Source organism: Rousettus aegyptiacus, unplaced genomic scaffold (genome assembly GCF_014176215.1).
Source record: "Rousettus aegyptiacus isolate mRouAeg1 unplaced genomic scaffold, mRouAeg1.p scaffold_m13_p_10, whole genome shotgun sequence".
In the NCBI taxonomy this organism is placed as follows: domain Eukaryota; kingdom Metazoa; phylum Chordata; class Mammalia; order Chiroptera; family Pteropodidae; genus Rousettus; species Rousettus aegyptiacus.
Genome location: NW_023416285.1, coordinates 27,234,924 through 27,250,245, shown reverse-complemented (window position 1 = coordinate 27,250,245; position 15,322 = coordinate 27,234,924).

Here is a 15,322-nt window from a genome sequence, read left to right as displayed (position 1 = left end):
GAAGTCCTGGATTCTAGCCCTGGTGTTGCTACTAACATGCTCTGTAAACCAAGGCAAATCAGCTGACTTTTCTGGATTTGATTTTCCCTAATAAGGAACTTGAGTAAGGTGGACTAGATATTTCTAAAGTTATTTAAAGCTTTAGAATTACAATTCTAGTATTAGAGAGAGAGTAATTATCCAGATTGAGGCTCAGAAATTACCAGAGTTGGGCTGGTTTTAGCTGTAATAAATTTCAGTGTCTAAGATTAATGAGCATGTATCTAGAGTAGGTATGTGGAGGAAATCCTGATTCCCAGAAGAATGCAACTTAGACTCTAAGTTTATACCAATGCCTATTAAGTAGAGGGGAAAGGGAGATGTCTTTCTCCATATTTGAAAGTGATGGAGGAGACGGAATCTATAAACTGTTTCTTGGGTTTTCTCCACTCTCCTCTATTTGGATCCTTTCCCCCACCCACCTCCTATCAGCACCCTGCTGATGTAAGAGAACTGTCAGCTGCTGGGAGTTAGTGGTGAGGCTGGGGTTTTGCACATGACCTCACCTTGTTTTGAATTTCTGTTTTTCATCTGCTTTTGGCAAACACTGCTGCATTTTTAATAAGTCAATCTACTTTTAATATAATTGATGAGCATTCTATTCTCTTTCCAGTGCAATACTGAGACTATTTTACATTTAGGAACAAGGAAGCCTGGCTTCCTTTCCCATAAGGTCCCCCTGGTCCCTGCTGCCATTCATAAAAGAATTTAGTAATTTACTTTCTCCTTTATCCCCCCACTTTCCCTGGTTTGCAGAATACTTCTTTCCTCCCCTTCCACTCTCCCCTCCTTCTCTATTTCTGGTCTTTGCTATAGAATCAAAGATGTATTTGAGCCATGGAGCCCTCACCAGTTCTCTCCTAAAGAGCCCAGATTGTACAGGGGACTGTCATGGACCAAGTGCAGTCAATCCTCTCATTTGAGGATCTTCCTGTCTCCTCTCCTGCTCTTCCTGGAGTTAGGAGAGAGAACTGGTTACAGTCGTGATCTCAGAGATTCTCGGGGTGTGTGTGTGTGTGTGTGTGTGTGTGTGTGTGTTGAGGGGCGGAAGGTAGAGGGTACTGGAAGCTCCGACTTTCCAATCATGTGGTTGCTCCACTGAAAACCAGCCAATCTTTAGGTGAGATAGAAAAGTCACCTTATAACATAACAAAAATCATCTTTATCTCCCTCTCCACTTAGGATATTTTAAGGGCTTTAAGATCCCATGGAAGAAATGGGACAAAGGCCAAAAATAAATCTCTTATTATAAATCACAATATCGCAATTGCACTTGCTTTTAGAAGATCTTGCTGTACTCCATCTCCATAACTCCACACTAACTGAAAGGTTTTAAGAACAATGATCGTATTTTTTTTTGTTGTTTTTTTTTTTTTTAGGGGCTACCTAATGTTTGGCCTGGCAAATAGAAAGTGTAGTAAAGTTACACATATATGTAAAATGAGATTGATTTCTCCTTATCTAGCCTTCTTGCCCATCATCTCCCACGTCTGACTAGAAAGTGCTGTTTCACTTTCTAATCTCTCTCAAATCTTTCCATACTTCTTCCTGCAGCCTGAAGCCTTCCTTTCTCTTCTGTCTGATAAAATCCCACTTATCCTTCAAGTAATCTCTGCTGAGAATAGTTTGCTTGCAACTTTTTGCCTTTACTACAAACCAGGTGAAGTTACTTCCTTTCCTGAGTACTTCTATCAAACTCTGGGCGTAGACTACTTCAGGCTCTGCTATTGATTTTCCTGTCTAGCTCTCTCTCATATCCTGAGTTCCTTGAAGGCAGACATACAGCACTTGGCAATATAGTAGACATTCAAGTGGTTTTTGAATGAATGAATAAAATGATCCTATATTAAGAGGTAGAACCATGAAAAACTCAGATATTTTATTACTCAGAGTGTATCCAAGACAAAATTCTGTTATGTGCTGCATTATGGGCCTGGCAGTTTATTGATAACATTTCAAGTTAAATAACAAAATGTTTCCCTAGACAATGCACTGACATGGTTTGATTACTTCACATTCGATTTTCATTATCACTCTTGCCTTTATTCAAAAGATCATTCCTTTTTTCCTCCAGAGAGCATGCAATGAGTAACTTTATGCCATTCTGATAAAGTTAAACAGTTTACAGGAAGAAAATTCTAGTTGGAAATTTAAGAAGCCAAAAACAAGAATTTCATAACTCACAAGGATAAAATTTCTCAGAGAGAATAGGGTAGATTTCGGTGTATTGATTAATTTTTCTGCTCTGAAGAAAATTGTTTGCTCTGACTGGTGATTAGTTTTCATAAAATCATTTGCATAGAAATGGAATGAAAAACACACATAAGAAAAGCAAAGAAGACCTGAGAAGCATTCCCTCCTCTCTATATTAAAATATTGCTATTTTAATCACTGTCTTCATGAAAGTTTCGCTTTACACATGATCTTATTTTGAGCCTATGTTAGAAATTACTTAGTTGAATAACATGAATATTTAAAGGCAAAACATACGCTGAAGAAAAATTAAAACAATCTTTTGTATGTGTTTGTACTTTTAGTTTCTTGCTCCTGTAAAGTGAGCAAGTGAAACCAGTTGGGAAAAATTAACAGTAAACAAAAAAAAATTTATATATATTTATACATATATATATATATATATATATATATATATATGTTTCAGCCTTTGCTATGGGTTCATAGGATGTTTTTTTTTTCTTCTTAATTGGGCTTGGATTTAAACAAACCACTTTCGGTGTACATAAAAATCACTTACTTGTGCTTGAAGAATTTTTACTTCCTCATGTTTTCTTTATTGGAAATAAAAATAATGAGATTGCTCATTTATATTTTACATATAAATGAGTGACATTTACATGTAAGTTAGTCACATATAAAAATGTGACATCTAACCTCAAATAAATCTCATACAAAGTTATTTCGAATGACTTTAGATTCCCTTTTGCTATGCCCTCATATAAAACCTAACATGACACATGCTTTATTGTAGTTTGAATTTTATTTCTGCTTAAATTCCAATGCTAATCTACCATAGAAATGCTCTTAGAAAAATTATTAATGCTAAAATACATGAGAGAAAAAATATATTTTTTCATTATTGTAAAATACACCAAAAATAGTTTAAAATTATGGTAAAATACACTTCAGTGAGATTTAGTATATTTGTATTGTTATGAAACCATTGCCACCATCTATCTCCAGAATTCTTTTTATCTTGCAAAACAAAAGCTCAACACTCATTAAAACATAACTCGCCACTTTTTTTTCCCTGGCCCTGGCAACAACCATTTTATTTCTGTTTACGATTTTGACTACTCTAGGTACCTTGAATAAGTGGACTCATACAGTATTTGTCTATTTGTGATCAGCTTATTTCACTTAGGATAATGTCCTTAAGGTTCATCCATGTTGTAGTACTGTCATATTCTCCTTCTGCTTTAAGGATAAATAACATTCTATATCTATTCCATATGTATATGCATATATATGTATGTGTGTGTGTATACACACACACACACACACACACATATCACTCTTGGTTTATCCATTCATCATTCATCTATCAATGAGCACTAGGGTTGCTTCCACATTTTAGCTATCATTAATAATGCTGCTGTGAACACGAGTGTACAATATATCTTTGAGATCCACTTTAATTTCTTTTAAATATTTAATTTTTAGTAGTGAAACGTTTTAATTGCCTTTTCATGTCCTTTTATGTATATTCTACAACCATTTTCTTTGTGATTGCTTTAGGGCTTATGGCCTAAAGTTACAACACTTTAATTTGAATTTATACCAGTTTAACTTCAATAATATACAAAAAATGTATTGACTGGCAAATCCTTCCCCATTTTTTCAATTACTGATGTTATAAAATTATGTTTGTACACTGTGTTCAAAATTATAAACTAATAATTGTTTTAATGCATTTGTCTCTTAAATTATGAAAAAAATAGTTAAAAATTATTACAATTATTTGTAATTAAAATATTATAATACATACTATTTGGAATTTATTGAACTTTTTGGATGTTTATACTCATGTTTTTCACAAATTTGATGTTTTTCAGCTATTATTCTCTCAAATATTCCTCCCTCCCCCACCTTCTGGGGCTCCCACAATGCACATGTTGATTTGATTGATGGTATCCCAGAAGTTGCTTGTATTGTTTACTTTTCTTCAATATTTTTCCTTTCATTTCTTCTACTAGCATTAAAAAACAAAAGAGACAGTTATTTAACCAGCAAAATGGCTCCATTTCGGACTAGCAGAGGAATTGTAATTTGAGACAAGCAAGCTGGGGTGAACTATTGGAAAGTCCAAAGAACAGAGGAGAGGGGCTCACTCTTATAGGGGACAAGGAGAAAGTTGGGAGGGGCTGTTTTGAGGAATTCAGGGTGGTAATGGCTTCTTACTGGTTGAGTGTGACAGTTTATTATTGGCTGAGCTACAACCAGCTAAAAAGGTTCAGATGATGATAGAGAGAGGCAGAGATATTTTGCTGGGCAAGAAGGAATTTTTCTTTCTTCTTGCTGTGATATGTCCTCCTGCTGTGAAATGTCCTCCTGCTTGCAGTCTGAATAGTAGTGCGTGAGACTTCCCCCTTGGGGGATTCCCAACTCCACTTTCATGCAGTTTTCTTTTTTTATTTTTAACAATTCCCCTTTTCAGTGATCAAGAGTCAAACTTATTTCACATTTAGTGGTTTCATCCCTTGATGTCAAGAAGGACCTTTCCTAGTTATTGTGTTTGACGGCAAGAATTGCAAACAGTCGAGGCCACATTTGAGTAACAAGAACAGGGGCTATGGGTACTCCCTGTGCCAGAGCTATGCACAGCTTTTGGGAAGCTGTTTTCCAAAGCATGTACGGAAAACGGCCTGTCTTTCCTACAAGATCTGTGAGCAACTGGGCTTTCTTTTTATAAAATTCACCATATGTATATATGCATATATATATGCATATATGTATATATATGCATATATATATGGGAGTTTTGGCAAAACACACTCCATTCACATCAATTTCAAGCTCCCATTGGAGATTTCTGGAAATTTCTCACTTGCGGCAATGCATAGGCTTCCCCAAGGCCTGGGGGATATGTAGGTATTGTTCAGTCATCTGCGGTCGGTGGCTACAGAACTTTGAGAAACTCTCACTGACACATTGGGCTCCTCGGGGTCCAAAGTATGTCCCATTGCTCTCTGCATCCTCACAGCAGATTCAAGGCCAGCCACAGCGGGTGTGCCCAGGCATGCTTTGGCCCACTCTTGCATCGTCCCAACATGCATCCATCCTTGTCAAAGAAAAAGCAAACTGGCAGCCTCAAACTGGTGGAAAGAGGTCATTTTTGGCAGACTTGAGACAGCTGTGGGTGTGATTTCTGATTCTGTCACTTATTACCTATGTAAATACCTCTCTGAGGCTCAGTTTTTCATCTGAGATGCATATGAAAGGACCACAATGATGAGCTCAGACACTAAGGTGAGAGAGTGAGAGGTGTCTGCCCTGCAGACTTGTGACTTCAGATGAGGAGTCAAGGAAGGAACTGAGGCTGCAGAGAGAAGGCTCTGGGCCCTTGGCATGAGAAGAATCCACATGCCATTGTGGCTCTGGAGCCCCTGCGTGCACACTCCGCCCAGACGGTGTACAGTCCAGAGGCCGACTTGGGTGGCGTGACAGAAGGATCCGATGTGTACCATACACCGCGGATCTCCGATCAGATGTGCTGGCTTCCTCATGTGTGCCATTGAGCCTTGGAAAAGCCCAGCTCATGGCAAGGGTCCTCTGGAAGATTGGGGTCGAGTCGAAGCTGACTGCTTACAAACCCTGTGACCCTGCACAAGTGTGTTCTCCATAGCCCCTTTACCCTGATCTTAGCCTGGAGGAAAACAACAAGTTCACTGCCTCTTGCTTCCCAAAAGGGGCTATGGATACGCCCTGGGCCAGAGCTATGCACAGCTTTTGGGAAGCTGTTTTCCAAAGCATATACGGAAAATGGCCTGTCTTTCCTACAAGATCTGTGGGCAACTGGGCCTTCTTTTTATAAAATCCACCATACATGTCTATGCATATATATTTACACACACACACACACACACACACACACACACACACACACAGACATATATGGGAGCTCCAGAAAATCACACTCCATTTACTTCAATTTCAAGCTCCCATTGGAGATTTCTGAGAAATTTCTCACTTGCAGCAAATGCGTAGGCTTCTCCAAGGCCAGGGGGATATGCAGGGAATATTCAGTCATCTGCTGTCGGTCGCTATAGAACTTTGAGAAGCTCTCGCTGGGAAGGGTCGGAAAAAGAACTCTCAGGCATTTTTCATTTGACATAAATATTGGATATCATCTTGGAGTTCTGACCTAACATTTCCCTGTTAGCTGCATCATTTCAGAAATTTGACAGACAATAGGTACAATGTTTAGCAGAACAAGGACCCTAGTTTGGATCTCTTATTATAGTGAAATAATTTTTTAAACAACAAGCATTAATTGCTTATTTTTAATAGAAATGAATAAATTAATGAGTGAGTGTATAAATAAAAATTCTGTGTACAGTACTAAATTTAGTTTATAAAATGTCTATTAGACTGAATTCTAATGTGTGGAAAATAAGATTAGGCATTACCTCTGGAAGAACTTCTAATTAAACTTTAGATCCAAAGTTATATTTTGGAGAAGACATGAAATTCTGAAGATGATAGTCCTTTGTATTAAGCCAATAAATGTAATTGCATTAATGATTCCTGCCAATAGGATGATATCTATAAATATATGTATCTCCACAAAATTTTAGATTGTTAGATTTGAAACCTAAAACTTTAAAAATGTTCAGTCTGCTGTTTCAATACTTTTTTGGAATGCTAAAATACAGACTGGTGTTAGAGCAACACATTTCTTCTTGAACTCTGAATTTAATTTATTTGACTAAAGTCTCTAAAATAAAGGAAAATTTTTAATTAGCAGTTGTGAAAAGTTATGTAATGGGACTGTATTAAATCAATGTAGCCATGCTTCAGTGTAAAGAATGGTAATGCATAGCACTCTGAACCATTTATGCAAATTATAACGTATTTTGGGAAATCATGGGGAGATTAATAAAAAGGATGAGTAAATTATTTGGGGTTTGCAGCCATAGTTGATCCCTGAGTGTAAGAGAGTTAATAAATATATTTAAAATTTTTATTCATAGGTTCCTAAAACACTGTAGGGTGAACTTAATAAGATCAGCCATTGTCTAAATAATCACTTAGACAATATCCTTAAAAGAGGATTACCCATGACAGCCTTTTTTTTTCTTACATTGATCCAAAAACTGCTTCTGTGTAATTTTCATTGATAAGGAATTTCATGAGTTTGGAAGAGTTTGAAATGAACATTGGTTACTTTCTTCCTGGTATAAACTATGTAAAGATAACATCTGAAATCTGTCATTAATTTACCTTCTTCTAAAATGAAAAACTATGACTCACAATAAGTTGTTGTCTCATTGAGCTCTTGTGCCTGCATGTGTTAAACCCATAAGACAGGAGAAATGTTCCCTGAGACTTGGAGTTGTGCTGGGACAATAATTTAAATACAAGTACCTGGCCTTCCAGGGATGGGAAGCAGAGATATGTGAGTCAGTCATAGGGTGTTTTGTGTCTCCTCCTGATCCCAGCTCTTGCCTGTCATCTTGCTTTCCACTGGTAACATGCATGGTATAGGCTAATAAACCAAATCCAGTCACATTTTTACTCTCATCATTACAAAAGTCTTTCACGTTGCTATCTTATATTCCCCCACTATAATTTAAGAACATTTTAAACCAATTTCCTCTTGTTTGGTTCTCAGAAGAGAAAAATAGCTAATTAAAACTTCATGTGCAACAATTCATTAAATTTCCTTTTCCATGGTAAATAATAGAGTGCGACTTTGTTTTCATTTATGTCTTGACCAACAGGAATTTCCTGCCTATTTCATAAGGATGTTGAAAGCATTCATCAATTAGTGTACATGAGATTCTTTAAGCTCCATAAAAGAAAGTTATTACACATAAACATAAAATTTCACTAGGAATGGAAATTAAGAAGAAAATATCTTTTTACTGTGCCTCCACTGGTAATTTTAGATGTCAAAGTTATGGGCTCTACTTTTATTTTTCTGAATAGGGCTTCCTAGAAAATAGAAATGGTGGATTAAGCAAGAGTGAGATAAAGCCTGTATTTCTCTGTGCCCTCAATGGGTAATATTCATATCTATTTCAATATTTTAAATGATGTATAAATTTTTTCCTTCTCAGTCATAATGCATTTCTTGATTATCATAAGAAATGTTATCTCAAATACACAAAATCGGAAACATATGCTTTAGGGCTAATAGTATTGGTATTCTATAAGGTCAGCTCCAAAAACTCTACATAAAGCTTGGTTAATTTAAAATGAAATGGAAGCAGCTGTTGTAAGGAATGCAGTATATAAGCTCTCATCTAAGGTTATATTGCATTTCCTTTATTAATTTTAATTGTGTGTTTTGAGAGAAAGAATTTATTAAAGATATAAAATAAAACCTAGTTTTATTTTATATAAAACTAGGTTTTGTAACCATACTAAAATAGACAGTGAATGAAATCATAAAACTTAATTGTAGTATTTTTCTCTCCCCTTTACAAAAAAGAGCATGGTGAGATTCCCTCCCCCATGCCTCATGATAAGGGTTATTATAAAATTATTTTTTCTTTACAGTAGATTACAAAAAGAATTAAATACTAAGAACTATATTTCCAACCCTAAGACTTCAAGATTGCTTTGACGAATAGGAGGAAGCTAAATCATTTTTTAATCAGGTTCTGCGCACTCTTCCCCACTCCATGCAGCTCTGAGCTTAATTACAATCACACTACAGAAATGGACTGGTGGCACATTATTTAGACAACTCTTCAACCAGAGCTCTGTTTTCTTTACTTAAAGTTAAACTCTGTCTTAGAGCCTTCCTTTTTCCATTTTTTTCTTTGTCCTCATTTCTTTAAAAAAACTATCTCGATGTACTGATGTTGTATGACTTTGGTGTAATATATAAAACCCAGATATCGACTTCAAAATTTTTTTTAGAATTTTTCCACAATGAGGAGATATTTCTTTGATAACTAGAAAAAGTAACTATTAATACAACTGCTATAAATATATAGAAAATCCAGTTTAAAAGCGTTCGTGTGTGTGTGTGTGTGTGTGTGTGTGAATCATTTAATTTTTATGAGGAGACTCAAGAATTGGGCTAGTTATATATGCATGATCAACTTTAATATTTTGAAGAATATTTTCTAATATATGAATGGTGATCTAAAGCAGAGCATTATTATTATATTCTATATTTATTGTATGATTATCTATGATATACTTAACTTGTGCTAATAACTGATTCCTTCTAGATAATATTTTGAAGATTGTAAATTCTCAAGTAAAGAGTGAATCAATAACAAATGGAGAACACTTTATTACCTTATTTGACCTGTTCTGTTTAGAAATATAATCCAATTTGGAAGGTGGTCTGTGGTTCACCCTAGATTGCTTAAATGCTCATGCAATGACAGTGTGTTCCAATCTAGAAGCGAATATCAAAACATGAGTTAGAATATATTACAGCGATTATGTAGAGTAAATAATTATGTCTTGAGTCAAATCAAGGTGTGCAGACAAATAAGTTCACTCAAATAATATTTTAATAGTTCCAGGATGGATTGTTGTATACAATTATTGAAGCTACAACTAAGTATGTTAGTTTTCATGACCTTATTCCATTTTTGGTATCTACGATGCCCACATTCCTAGTATAAAGCACTGGGGTGTAGTCAAAAGAGCAATAATAGGTATGATCTCTCCTTATTCGCTTCTCCCTGATCTTAGGAGGAATATCACCATTCACTCTGCTCTTGATTGCTTGATTACTTAGGTGCCAGTAATCAGTCCATCTTGGTTGCCTTTTCGGTTTTTATGGTTGTAGTAAACTCTCCCCTAAAAAATGGCATTGAACCAAGTCATTGAATATAGATGAAGCCTATTTGGCAGGAATTTGGACTTTAAGGGTGTTTAGATTGATTTTTGAAATAAGATGGTAACTTTAGTTTCATATCTTCATAAGAAAAATATATTTCAAATATCTTATTTTAAATCGTTAAAACATATAGTATTCACTTACTGTATATCATACACTGTTCTGGGTACTAGGAAATTTAACAGTGAACAAAATTGATGAAAATATCTGCTTGCGTACTAGTAGGGGATAAATAGGACTAAAGTTTAGGTCAATAAGCAAGGCAGCAAGGCAGTTAATATGGAAATATGTAAAGGGGATAATATTAAAATTTGGATGACCAGGTTACAATTTTTTTAAAAATTTATTTTATTATCAGTTTCAAATATATAATACATTGGTTAGGCATTTATATAGTTTATAAAATGATTCTCCTAATTGCTCTTTCTCTCCTCTGGCTCTCCACCTAGCCAATACATTAATGCTAACTGCATTCCCTCTGCTGTACTCCCCATCCCCATGACCACCTATCAACTAATAATTTGTACTTCTTTAACCCTTCACTCTTTTCTTCCAGTCCGCCAATACCCCACCCCTCAGGCTATTACCAGATTGTTCTCTATATTTGTGAGTCTGTTTTTGATTAGTTTGTTCTTTTTGTTCCTCAGATTTTACATAGAAGTGAAATCATATAGTATTTATCTTTCTCTGTCTGACTTATATCACTCAGCATAATAACCTCTAGGTTCATCCATGTTATTGAAAATGGTAGGATTTCATTTGTTTAATGGCTAAGTAATATTCCATTGTATATATGAACCATAACTTCTTTGTCCAATCATTTGTTGATGGACATTTAGGTTGCTTCCATGCCTTGGCTATTGTAAATTGTGCTTCCAGGAAAATTGGGGCGCATAAAACTTTACAAATTATTATTTTGTTTTCTTTGGATAAATATCCAGAAGTGCAATTGCTGGGTCAAAAGGTATAATAATTTTTAATTTTTTGAGATACCTCCAGACTCTTTTCCATAGCACTGTACCAATTTGCAATCCCACCAACAATGTGTGAGGGCTCCCTTTTCTCTGCATCCTGGCCGACACTTGTTGTTCTTTGATTTATTGATGGTAGGCATTTTGGCAGGTGTGAGGTGATACGTCATTGTGGTTTTAATTTGCATTTCTCTGATGACTTACGTATCAACAACCAAAAAAAAAGCCGAACATATTTATACTCTTCTGGGTACTCTGAGACTTTGCCTTTTATTGATCTTCGGTCTTTTAGTTAGCCCCTAACCAAAAAAGAAAAGCAAAATTCGTCATTTAATCTTGCATCTCTAATGCACAAATGCCCATCACTTCTCATTCTATATTTTTCTTCTTCACTTTCAGCTTCCACCTCCTTTGAAAATACGCAGTTCTTAACCCATTGAATTCTCATTCGTTTCAACTATGAACTTAATCCAGTTTTTTTTAAGAATCTGGTAGGCTTGAAATAAATATTAAATTGTTTTTCTTAATGTGCATTATTCAATTTCTGTCAGATGTAAATAAGTATACCTTTTTCCTTAATTTTTGTCTTTCTTGTCATTGTTCTTTTCTTCTATAAATACTATGACTTAGTATATTTTTTCTAATTCTCTTATTCTGTCAGTTTCTAAAAACATTATCTCCCAGAGGGACTTACGATTTACGGTGATTTTAAATATTACTTTCTCGGGAACTAATATAACCAATAATAACAATACTTTATAGTTCTCATGGTTTGAAGAATGAAGTATGATGAGAGAGAATTAACTGAAGACTATTTAGACGGCTTTAGATTTTCCATAGAAATTAACCTAAAAGTGAACCCAAGACAGAGAAATGAAATGTTTTCTATCACACAAAAGGAAGAGGCCTAGGCCATCTGAGGGCGTTTCATGTTTAACTATACATTGTTTTGGAAATCTTCCCCTTTCTACTCTCCCCCTAGTCATCTCCGTAAAATACTGTTGCCCGGGTGCTGCATCTCTCATTCCTTCCCTAGGTAGCTGCTAAACCCATTAAAGGCAATTGGAATCTCTCAGTCTTTTGGTATCTTTTCTGTGACAATTTGCATAGCCACCAGCATCTGCTGACTGTCAATAGCTTTCTTCTCCACATAATTTACTTACTGAGACTCCACAGAGAAAGAGTGGAAATTCAGGTTTGTTTTGCAACAATAGAAAAGTAGAAGAGAATTGGGTAATATGGTTGAGATGCTTCCATAACAAAACCTAACACGTATGATACTGGTTTTGGGGTCATGCAGCGGGCAGAAACGTAATGAGCCTCAGCAATGGGAAGTTTCAAAGGAAAATTGAAAGAAAAAATATTATTGGAAGTTGAGGTTACAGTAACCTTTGTTATATAGTAGCAGAAAGTTTAGCAACACTATCATCAATGGTAATATGGAAAATAGAAAAAGTACCAAATAAACTCAATGGTCTAACTATGAAAATTTTCTGGTTTCTGCTCACTGTTCATGATAAAATTTTGGAGGAGATAGATAATTTAAAGAAAAAAACTTTTCAGTTTCAAATAGAATTTTAAGGATATATATGGGGCTAGGGAAGCCTTTCCAGCTAGGAAAAGATTTTCGAAGTAATAGATATCCTCAGGATAAATATCAAATAAATTCAGAGTATTGCTAGCAAAACATGGCCTCTAAGGAGCCAGAGTATAGTTGGAAGATCACAGAAAGATTTAGAGCAAATCTCAAAAAGCTTCTCAGTTTAATAAAAAAGCAACTTAGAATCTAAAGTTATGCCTTGTTGACCCACTTGGCTAGACAACAGTGCTTCTAAACTCTTAACAGCATTGTCCCACTACTTTCTTACAGGGATCAAAGGTAGAGAAGGCTTATCTTCAAAGAATTTGTGGGTGTGAATTCTATCTAATGTAGTATAAGCTGATAAGTAAGAAATTAATAAAATTTTTAAAGAAATAATGTCAGCTTTAAGGAAAAGAGACAGAGAGAAGTCAAAGTGAAAAAGAGGTGTTTGAATTTCTAAATTTCTGCACACACAGAAAAGTAGTCTAAAAAGTATCTAATTCCAACCAGGAGCTACTTTCGAAAGAAACAATAGTGTGAATCAGTAAGGAATATTAAGAACATAGCAATTAAAATTTAGAGCCATAGAAAAATATTGCTAGAGACTGGGCCCTTATCAAGGTATTGGCATATATATTTCAGAACTGCTAAGGACTGAATACCTACTTCCCTGCTCCCATCTTTCCAAATGAGAAAACAGTGTCTATTAAAGTTATCCTACTCTGATCACCATTGTATGCTGAATGTATGTGGGGCAGATATTTTAACTCTTTTGTTCTTAGAAATAAGAATAACAACATCCAAGTAACTATACCAAAGATGAACATCTCTGTCATGCCCTCTCTAAATTTTGTATCCCTGAATCCATGAACATAATCTCATAATTTTTGCTATATGTCACTAAGTTCTTGGCACATTTGTTATGAAGCAATTTTTATAAAACAGCCACATATCTTCTCTACTATTTTCAGATTTCCTCCAGTATCATGGAAGAAGAGGATAGGAGAAGGCAGAAGAAAATAGATTTTGATAGGCAATGTGGATAAAAGGCACTTACAGAAAAATTCATTTGGCATTTCAAGACTGGTAAACCAGATCAGAAACAAAGAACTAGTGTGGGTAAGGTAAATAATATTTTTTTTTAAGTAAAGTTTTCATTTAAGGTAGTCTATAGTTTCGACAACTTGCAGAAAAGTTGCAAAAATCAAACTGGTGAGAAACCAAGCAGCACTCAGAGAATTGGAGAACTCAGATTTATTATGCCAGTGGTCCCAGAAGAGCTAACTAGCACTTTGAAGATCTGGGTCTGGAGCTCAGTTGCAATATTCCTTATTTGGCATGAGCTGATTGGTTAATTTGTTCTCGGATGGTTACAAAGTGTGAGAGTTGCTATGGGTTGCAGGCAGTTACATTTGTTGCTTAGAATAAGCAAAAGGGAAGATGAGTCTTTAATTTCGAGTACTGCCTATGCAGCAAGCATATCTACAGAAGCAGAACAAAGAGCCGATTAGCCTTTTGAGTGAAAATTCCTCTTCAGAATGACATATAAGCAAACCAAATTTAAAATAGGCTAATTGATATAAAGAAGAGTTAAATTTTTACGGTATCTTAATGTTATAAAAAAAATGACAAAATGACTTGAACAAAACAATGTTATTTGAGGACTTGTGGTCCATAATAAATATTGATGCTTTAAATTACTTGTCATTAATTAACAACTCTGAGAGAGAGACATTAAGTTTCCCCATTACCAAAGAGGGAGCAGAGGTTTGTAGAAGTGATAAGTCAGGGTTCTACTCCAGGTGTGTTTGACCATAAAGTTTTGACTACTCCATTTCACCAAAATATTAACATCCAGGTGGCAGCTTGTCTAAGACATCATAGAATCTGTGGGAATTCTGTGTCAGTAAGAAAATTGAACCTCCTAAAAAAAAAAAAAAATCCCTCTTACCAGTCAACACGGAGAGGTAGCTTAGGGAGAAATAACTCAAGGGTGACAAACCTGGAACCTTTTAAAAATATGGTTCCCAGAATACTTCATACATAGAGGTAGAAGAAAGTGACCATATAAAATTATAAATGGGAAAAGCCTCTGATTTCGTTCTTGAGGTAATAAAGTGGGACTGCTTCTAGTTGTTGTTTCTTTATCCTTCACGATTTAACACAGTGTTTATTAAAGGCATATCTTAGAGGCAATTATCGGGTTATAGTTTTGTAGCTCAGTTCTTGGGCCCTTTCATCCATTATTATTTTTTTTTAATCATGAAATAACCATTATACTATATTTTTTAAAAATTACATTCCTTTTACTTATAAAACAGGATATGTTTTTAAAAGAGACTGTGTGGTGGTATGTGGTATGTGGTAAATGTGGTCTGTGCTATGCAACACAATGATTATAACAGTAATATGAATAGGCATGAATCCATTTTTCCAACTGAATAATGAATAAAATCACCATCTTCATTGATAAGTAGGGTTATGTTATTTTGAAATAGAAAAAAATCCATTTCAAAATAACTATGGAAAATTAAATAAAATTTCCTCCAAAGTATGAGGGACCTTAAGGTTGTATGAATACCACTAAAAAATATATATATATATAATATATATTTATATTTGTATATATTTTAAATATATTTTAAGAAATGTTTAAAATGACTCCTTATGCACCCTCAGGCAAAG